Source organism: Adelges cooleyi, unplaced genomic scaffold (genome assembly GCF_023614345.1).
Source record: "Adelges cooleyi isolate 19-005CV unplaced genomic scaffold, UGA_ACOO_1.1 ACOO_flye_CR_arks_rails_tigmint_CR_PRNA_167, whole genome shotgun sequence".
Taxonomy (NCBI): Eukaryota; Metazoa; Arthropoda; class Insecta; order Hemiptera; family Adelgidae; genus Adelges; species Adelges cooleyi.
In genome coordinates, this window is record NW_026095824.1 from 15,339 (window position 1) to 25,792 (window position 10,454).

A 10,454-nucleotide genomic window follows, 5' to 3' on the forward strand; every position below is an offset into this window, starting at 1 on the left:
GGCATCTGTCATTAGGGGCTTTTATATAATTTATTATCCGTTTACTTTTAGAGTTCCCTTCCTGTAGTTACTGGATATACTTGGGTGTTTTTACATCATATTAACAAAAGTTATCCTGTCTAATATACATGTAAAAATTATACAGATTACAGTGTTTTCTTTTGCCAACTAAAAACTGCCGTTTAATTATCTTACTAAACAGTAAACATCATAATGAAGTAGATTATTTGCCTCACAATGAACTAAGGAATTTGAAAAAAAAAATTATAATATTTTAAATCATATTTTGTCTAATTTTCTGATCGAAAATTCACAAAATTGTGCAAGGTTTAAAATTGAAATTTACTAGGTAATCATCTGTGTTGTAGTTGTGATTGTTTGGTATATGTAATTGTATTAGATATTAATCAACATAGAAATATTAAGAGCTCTAATTTATTAGAAAGCCATCCTAAGGAGATGTTTCGGGGGTTGCAGAGTTATAGATTCCTTCACATCGCATATTTCTGTTTCATTAATTATAACTTCTCCCTTAGAAAAATCATTGTAAAATTAACCTTCTCGACTCTAGACATATTTTATTCGTTATTCAAATATTTATCCAGATAACGATTTAGCTAAACACTGGTTCCGGCCAGTCTACATTGGCGCAATTAGGGGGCTAGGGAAGTTCAAATCCTACTAAACTCGTTTAGACTAAAAACAAATGTCAGCGACCAAAACCGACTCAGCGCCCCAAGTAAAGTTTATAATATTTACTGAAAATCTAAGGAAGCTTTCAGAGGTCTAAACTTCCTTAGCCCCGCATCTAATTAATAACTACTGAACTATTATATCATTAAAGATATTTATTCGGTCGACCAATATATTCTTTGTATATTAAATAATTTATTACATCCATATCACTTAAATTATTGCCGAAAGTAATAATGTAATTATATCTTTGTGCTATTAATGCCGTAGGAGGAACGTGGATTTAGATAAATACGAGACGCTGATATTAAATGGATTATGTTTCAAAGCAAGTAGAAACGCAGTAGAACGCGCCGAATGAATATAACGGTAGATCCCCTTGTTTTTTTCCACGGTTTAAGAAAACAACTATTGTCGTGTTAACGTCTTATTTAGGAAAATGTCTACTCGGACACACGGTCGACGATTCCCAAACTCCATCAATCTCCTTCAGCAATGACCCGAAACAATTATTTAATTTTTGTTTTAATTGGTTGGCTCCCGGGCTCCCGGCTATATCTGAGACGAAAACGGAATAATATAACCCGAGTGTGTGTGCGTGTGTATATACACATTACAGGCACACACGAAGGGTGCCCAGGTCCTGTGTTTGGGTGTTTCAGGTTGACAGCGTGCTTGATCGATGACCATAACAGCTCCTCCGCGTCCAACGCATAAAACACCCTGCCCCGCGTGCACGACCCTCCACCGGTCCACCTCCACCGCCTTTTTTTCGAGCTCCAGGGCGAACACACAACCACTTCGCCCCACAACTTAATATAATAATCACAGATGCTGGTGATCCCGCTACAGCCACCGGAAATATCACAAACACACCGAAGTCAGATGGCGTTATATGCTCAATAAACGTACGCCACTTGAATTAATTTTAATTTGATGCACCTATGACTTCCTTAGAACCTTGGCGACAAATATGAAATTAAATGTATTCCTAAAGTGTCCGTCAGGTCTATAATCATTAGTAAAATAACATACACATTATAAACGTTTAATATACTCGTATTCTAAAATGTAAATATTATACACATAATTCATAAATTTATATGGTGCTTTCACACGCCATGAAGTACCAACACTGGTTGGCTCCTTCGTCCGAGCCTGCAGTGTCGATATTTAATATATTTGTTATTTTATAAATACTATCACTTGTGCTTATTGTAAATACATATTCTTTACAGATTGTACAGCGCTAAAAAAAAACTTAGCGTGGAATCACTATCCACAAACATTTGAATAAAAAAAAATTTCTTTTCCTAACATCAAAATTATAATACTTATTTACAAATACAATTTAAAAATGTATGTATCTAATTAAAAAGTATTTTTTGAAAAAGTTATTAAGAAAATCAATAAAATTCAAAAACTTCGAATTAATTAAATTCGATTAATTTTAAAAGTCCGGATTTTTAAAATCCCACCTAATCGAAACCACTTGATATTTTAATCAAAGTATCCTTGATTTTGTTAAAACAATTATTTTAAATAAATATTATTGTTTCAGATTGTAAATAGTTTTTTTAGTTTTCGACTTCCGTCAAACCAAGCTGCATAATTTATTTTTCATTTACATAATAAATGTTTTAATCATCATCAAATAAAAATAGAAAACAATTCTGGCAATACACATCTAAACGCTTATCAGCTCGTCCATCACATAAAGTTGTTCTCTGCTGGATACTGATAATTTAAATTATGCATATAAATAAATAGATAATAATTAATAATATTATGTTTGCATAGATAAATAATACTCGATTTCAAACTCGTATAATGATATATTATTCCATAATAAATATCCCCGACAAAATATAAATAGAACTTATGCATTTTTTTTACTATTTACCCACTAAAAATATATGATCACAAATTATTTAAATAATTTTTGTCAAGCGCTTAAAAAATAAAAGTAGGTAAATTTTAAAGTTTTAGTAAATTCACCTCACAAATCGTTATAATTTAAAGTAATAATAATCGAAGTATGCTTTACATTTTAGGCACATTCTTATTGAAACGAACATAGTCAAAAATAAACAAACAAACATATTATTTGTAGAAAAAAATTTAACACATACTAATATTCGTTGTACGCCAACTATTTGGGACAAAAAACGAAACATTCTAAATAAATAAATAAAACAAAAATGGAAATATATTCTTTTTAACTATTAATAATATACTATCAATTTTTGTTTATTGGAGGGGGCCGAATAATTTACTTGCTCTCACGGAGCAAATCGCATCAAACATTTATCATAAGTATAATACTTTGTAACGCTAGCTAATCACGTCAGCTAGCACTACCCGATTTATTAATCGAATATTCATAAAGCACTATGGTGTTTGTAAAAGTAATTAAAACTATTATTACGCATTCATTATGTGCGAAGTGAAAATTTTAACATCATCAAATGTCATATTTAAAGTGTCGTTTGTGTCCTACCGGGTGATGAATTTAACTTATAATTAATCCAACCCCGTTTCGAATCCGGAGGACGGTGTCAATGCACAACTTTTACATTTTGTGGCACTGAACATGCATACTATGTGGACCGTCGGGGATCATAAAAAATTACATATTATTATTGTAATAGTTTCTCAACAGGCGCACACTGCGCTATGTTTGCGCAAAAAAGTCAGACCTCCCGCGGGATCGTGACGTTACGGATGCCGGACTGCATACCTTATACAGATTGTGTGTGAAATAGATGTTAAATACAGATAACCGAGCAGTGTCCGTGTGTATACTGAGTACAGCGTATAATAACGCTATGGACATTATAACGGACGCATCACATAATATTATATTATACAGTATCTGTTACCTGTGGCGAAGATGTACGCGTGAGTGGTCGCTGTCAAATCACCCGGCGGAAGAGCCCACTATTATGTTATCGCCGTTTCTCCCGTCTCTACTAATGGCAGTTGGCACACACAGGGTATAGACGACGAATACCTTTGACACATTATTGACGGGTTCTTCTTCAATAATATAACGTTATATCCGCCTCCCATATAAATGTATCCAAACGTCACAGATTGCGCAGTGTCACACGTCATCCGCGTTATACAAATGTTAAGACGGGTGATATTATTATTATATTATGTTTAGATCATTCTGAATAATATGTAATAGAAGGAACATCAATACGAAACGCAAAACAAAGCTTAACTTATTTTGTGTGATTAATACATCACACAAAGTCCAACAAATTTCGATTAATCTTTTTCTAATCTACTGTGGGCTCATAATTCTAGAAAACATGATCAACTGGTGGAATATAATAATGATCTTATTATTCTGGAGTGTTTTATTAAAACAAAAATATACCGACCAGTCTGTACCGATGGAGGCGTGCAAAAGAGTTTCGTGTAACATAATTGATGTCGCTAAAATGCAACACTACAGAAGTCCATAAAATACAGGACAACACAAATTAACCACTAAAATAAAAAAATGCATATTCATAATTTTTTAAGAAGGCGTTACTCGTGTATATATTTGTATGAAAAGGACATTGTCACGCAAATGGGTTTTATATACTTTTGAATAGTCTTAGAGTAAAAATATTAGACAGGTATGTAAATTCATGACAAATCCACCAACATACAGCCCTAAAAAATAAATATTATATTCTATAAAATGTATAATGGATGTTTTGATTCTACAACCGTTATGGACCAAGCATAAACGGGTTATGCGTCACTATGTTAAGGTTAGAACAATATTTAAAAAGGTTATTATAGCCACTGTGATAATCTGATAATGAAATGAATTATCATAAAAGAACCCTCGTCGCTATACTGATAAATATACACTTAAATTTTAAAACTAAGATTTTGAGAATTAACTTACTACTTTGATTCTATAGAAATAAACGGAAATACAAACTGATGGGAACCGCACAAATTTAATGCTCTTTCACTTACTGTGTGGCGTACGCTCTTGGGGTACCCGTTATGACCACCTCTTAGGTAATGACCCCTTTATGATTTTAGCAAATATTTACATTACATAATGCACAGCTGATGACGCAATGAGTCAACGTAGCTATGGCATAACATTTTAAGTGTTTTTAAAATGAAAATGTCACGGATACTACTCATAATGCATATAATATTAGCGTCGAGTAAATCAAAATTTAAAACATTTTAGTATTCTAATAATTAATTAACCTATAGGGCACAATGTTGCCAATACATTTTGAAAGGACATATTTATGCCATTATTTGCATATGCGTAAAAAAATCAATACAGAAGCTATACGACATTTTCAAAATTATAACTAAGTGATTGTACATTCATTATAATATTTAAGTCAAATATAGTTCTACACTTCTACCGACTACCAATTAACAGCATAATTATTTTACCTTTTACAATATATCATTTAAAATAGATTGTTGTTCCTATTTTCATTTTCTCTCGGTTCGCTAATAGCTACTGCGCTACAAGTCCCAAAGTCCAAACCTCCACTATTAACTATATTATATAATAATATTAACTTCATAGTTTGTATTCAAAATTCTGGAATTAACATCACCCACACACTATAGTATACGTATCGAGTTTCCACCGCCCTTGCCCAAACAGGTATACCGTGTGACGTCTCGCTTTTATATTATGCGCCTGTTTAGTATATATTATACTGTACAAACACTAAATTGTTTACTTGCGAAATAAAAACATGGTGCATCAGAGGCAGATTTTTCTCTCGGTTCGCTGACGATGCTACTGTTGCTGCTACTAGCATCATTGGACTTAAGTGGTCTGTGGCGCAGGAATGCTGTTAACTGACTTCCTGGTTGGTCAGATAAGACCACCATCAAAGGTATCTTTTCACTACTAACATTGGCTTTGAGTAGCTGTCATGTTCGCTTATAAACTTCTTGATTCGTCGATTGTATAATATGATTTAATTTTATCATATTTTAGCATATCAGTTATTATGTTTTGATAATAATTATAATAAAATCGAAAAAACTCGACTAAAACTGTAGCCGTTTTATTTATCAGTTATCTTTATATTATATTTATTACAAATTACAGGATAATCTCATAAGAACAATACACATAAAGTCAATAGATATGACCATAATAATTAGTAGGGTGTTGATTATTGAGGGACAAAGAACAAAATACATTTTCGGGAGTTGCAGATAAAATATGTAAAGTGTACTCCAGAAAGAAGGGCGATCACATAAATAGACTCTTTAATAAGCTTGCACAAAAAATACAAATTTGTCTTCACGCTTCTATCAACGACTCGCAGTCAGACAAAAGCAATAGATGAGATAACACATGGAATGACTGTTAAAAGAGCAATCGGTGAATTGAATCGTGTGAGTGCGACAAGTGTATTCAGATATTCTTTAAAATAATTAGAAACAATATATTATAATCATAGTCCATGTTTCACTATGAGCTTAATACACTTTAAACATGTTTTAGTGTTACATACTTTTGATAATCCAGTATGATGAGTGATGACTGAGTAGTTTTATAAAATTATGTATGTGATCTAAAAATCTTGAATTTTTTACCTATAAACGCTAGTTGTAAAAACATATTTCTAAAAAGGATTCGTCCCGTGGGACAAACCTCACTCCTTATTTCCCTCTTTTATAAACGCCTGTATGTACCTACAGTCGTGGACTGGACCGTATCGAATTACATGTATGCTTATTTGAATTGTGGTGCAAATCCCCAGGGACATCCGACAAAAATCGGTGGTCATGCTAAACGTCACGGCTGAAAAATCCCTAGAGCGACAGAATGTACCATTTTAGAAAAATGTATATATACATAAATACACTCGCATCATAAGCACACACAAACACATGATATTTGTATTATTACTTTTACAATGTCAACTAACAAAGAACACCGTATACCGTCGAATCCTTTATCTCATTAGTATATATTATTATTATACCGGCTAGGTTAAAATTATGGACTTAAGTTGTAGATTTCATTTTGAAAATGTACAAACCTACCGTTAGTGATAATCAAGGTTAAATTAGTATATTAAACAATAATAATTATTAATTATGACTTAAGAGTTATGTGTAATATTCACAAAAAATTATTTTATTACTATATAAGGTCCATAATGCTAAAACTTTATCGGTTTTTTAAATATTCTAAATTATGTTTTTTTACAAAAATTTAACCTATACCGAACAAGGCTTTGGTGCGCTTAATTTAAGGCAGTCGCAGACAGAATAGTATAAAATTATACATGATATAATATACGAAAGCATGTTAAAATATTATGTTGGCCATTTAATGTTTGAATCTTTTTAACCACATTTTAACTAGGTATTATAAAAGTAAACATTTTTTTTTTTGTGTTGCATAGGAAAAATAAAGATAGGTCAATGAGAGGCTTCTTCTTATAGAAGTACTATCCATCTCGAGTCATCCGCTGTATATATGGACATCGTTTAAAACATTATTTACTCCATGAGGGCAAAATCGACACCGTTGTGATCCGGTAGCGAGACAGGCCAATTTGTCATGATAAAATGTGGGCTTACAATAATTTATGACTGGATGCGGCCGACGATAACCCCCTCAGCGATGAGCGACTATTAATTAAACCCCCGCGTTTTCTGTAAGCTTTTGACGGCAACTTCCCCTGTTTACGCACTATAAAATAGGGATGTGCGTTTAATTAACACGCTATACGGTTATTTAACCACAAAAGCCACGTTTATTTTAGTTAATACAATATTAAATTGTACGCGTTAAAAGCGACACGATTTTTTTAATCATATACCAAATAAAAAGTATAGTATAATATATACTATATTACAATTGTCAAGGGAAAGGAAATCAATAACGTTGTCGTTTAAAAAATATTATATAGGTTTGGGAATCAGATCAACAATACAGAACAAACAAAAATTTCAAATTTTAGATTACACACCTTGAAAGTAAATAATAATAGACGGTTTCTTTACGATGGTTGATTGATAGATGAGAAACAATAAAGGGATCTAGCCAACAATACTCACTCGATGATATATTAAATTCGCTGCACACTTTTATCCGTAGAAGATAATCTGTTCAGCTAAATTTTAAAATGTTTTTAAATCGTGTGAAATAATAATTACTAATGAGTTTGACATTATAATTTATAGGCCAATTAGGGAATAATATGAAAGATAAAATAAGTATTTTTTTTTTACATTTTACATACCTAAATAAACATAAAATAACAAGCAGATTGAATTTATAAATGCAATTTATCGATATAAAAAATAATTCATACGTCAAACAAATAAACATTTTCCAAAGAATGCAATTCTTTTAGAGGATATCAGCGCAGCGATTTACAGGCACTAAAACATGTTTACTTTAATTGAAAATTAGTGGCTCTTAATTGATATTAATGCAAAAATACCTATTAGATTATTTAATGAATGTCCTATTTGAAATAACAAAAAAAAGGCTTCGAGCTGCCCTCAATAATGTTGTTTTCTTTAACTTTGATCATAAGATTAGGCTCTAAACTCACTCAGTAAGCCGTATTTTTGGATGTAAAAATCTAAGTTTTTATGAAATTTTTTTTTAAATCGCTGTCGCGGATGCTGTGATAGTCCGAAAAATAATTTAACTACCAAAAAAGAGTCTTGAATAGTGAACTAATAATTAGACATCACAGTTTAACCTTTAAGTTAAGATTTTTAAAAAATTTGCCTATGCTTTACTCCTTAAAATGGGCTGCGCTGACATCCTTTTAATATGTTAAGATTTTACTAGGTACCTATAAAATATTTCAATCTAATTAAATACAATACTAATTATAATTCTATAAAACGTATAGAATATTATTAAATATTATACAATTTAATTATAATTTTTAATATTAAATTTATGGGATAAACAAATTAGCAATGCCATATTGTAAAAATAAATGTAGGCAGTTTACAACACATAAGTGTTAATTTGTATAATACCTATAATATTATGTGGTAACGACAAACCCAAACAGTGATACATAATATTATAAAAGATATATATTTCTGACGTATGAGGATAAACATTTAGACACATCTAATTTAAAAATATAATGACCATCTTATTTTATGATGATCGTGAGATTTACAATAATTTAACTCGGTTACCACGCGGGTATTTAAAATGCAAATAACTAAAACATTTACGTTTTTAAATAAACGCATTTTATATTAAGTAATGCGTCTGGTTTGACGACGAGACACCCTTATCTGATCGCCCAATACACGGATTTAACGTTAATTCTGCCGTCAACGCAGAAGCTGTATATTTACATAATATAGTTAAAACGGGTTTTCAATAATCGGTTGGTTTTATCTAAATAGTTTTTCGGATGAGAATCAACGTCATGGTGAGCTATCAAATGACAAGTGATTTTTTTATGGTAGCGGTCACCCATTGCGGCTCGCTGTGTTAATGATTAAAAATGTACTTTTCCTCTAACCTAAAGAGGATGCCAATTTTATTTAGGAAGAATAATTTTTTTATTTAAAACAATACTAACGGAGTGAATGTTTTATATTTTGTATTTAAAACATATAGTTAAAAACAACTGTTGTAATTATTGTATTTTAGTGCATAATTCAAAAATAATATTTAAAAAGGTAATGTTTTCTAAATAAAGTAAAAAATACATACAATTTTATATAGAGTTCATTCTGAGCATACATTAATGGATAATATAATTAATATAATTAAGTATGTTCTGTTATCGGGGTTTACCACAACACACAATTTTTTTACCATACCGAAATAGGCGAAGACCGGCGACCGCAAAGTAACCCAGGCGTATCTATTAAAAACAAATAATTATAATAATAAGTATTAAGTAATAATTATAAAAATAAAGAATTAAGAATTAACTTTTATAAAGAAAACTATTTTAAAAGACTCGGAAGTTGGATTAACTTTACTTAAAATATATTTTTAAGTCTGACTATACAATTTTAGAGTTTTAAAAACATCTTTGCCAATTAAAATGCTCCGATTTTTAAAAACGAGAAATACTATATTATCCTAAAGCGGAGTGTGAACAACATTGTTTTATTGTTTAAAAATAATAGATAGGTATATGAAATAAAAAATGTTGTTCAAAATATATTAAAAAAATATGATTAGATATTATAATACATCAATACCTATTTATTTTATTTAATGTTCCATACTTTTTTATAAAACAATTTAATATGATTTTAAGGGAATGTTTTTTAGTTTATAAATAATTGTACTAATAATTTGTACATTGTAAAAATATTTAAAAATATAATACTATGCACGTTTTCTTAAATTTTAACTACAAGTACCCTATTGGCTATTATGAAAAGTGTGATTATTTCTACATATCTCCATTCTATAATATACTAATGCTAAGTAGCTGGACATCGTTGGTCGTAACAATTACAGATTAAGAGTATCTGTATATGCATTAATAACGCAATAAAGCAAACAATTATGCATTATATACGATTTAGGGAAAAACGGTAGAACTCAAAAACGGTTAATCCTACCGCGGTGGTTCTGCATGAATTATCCCGCTTGTGTGGTCGGACCGTTACAAAATCGTGTTGACGTTAGCAATGTTGTAAAAAAAGATCAAATATAATTTTTTTTTATAAAAATTCACACTCATTGTGTAGGAGGGAAAAAATTAGCTTACAAAAACCGTGCCCGCTTACATATG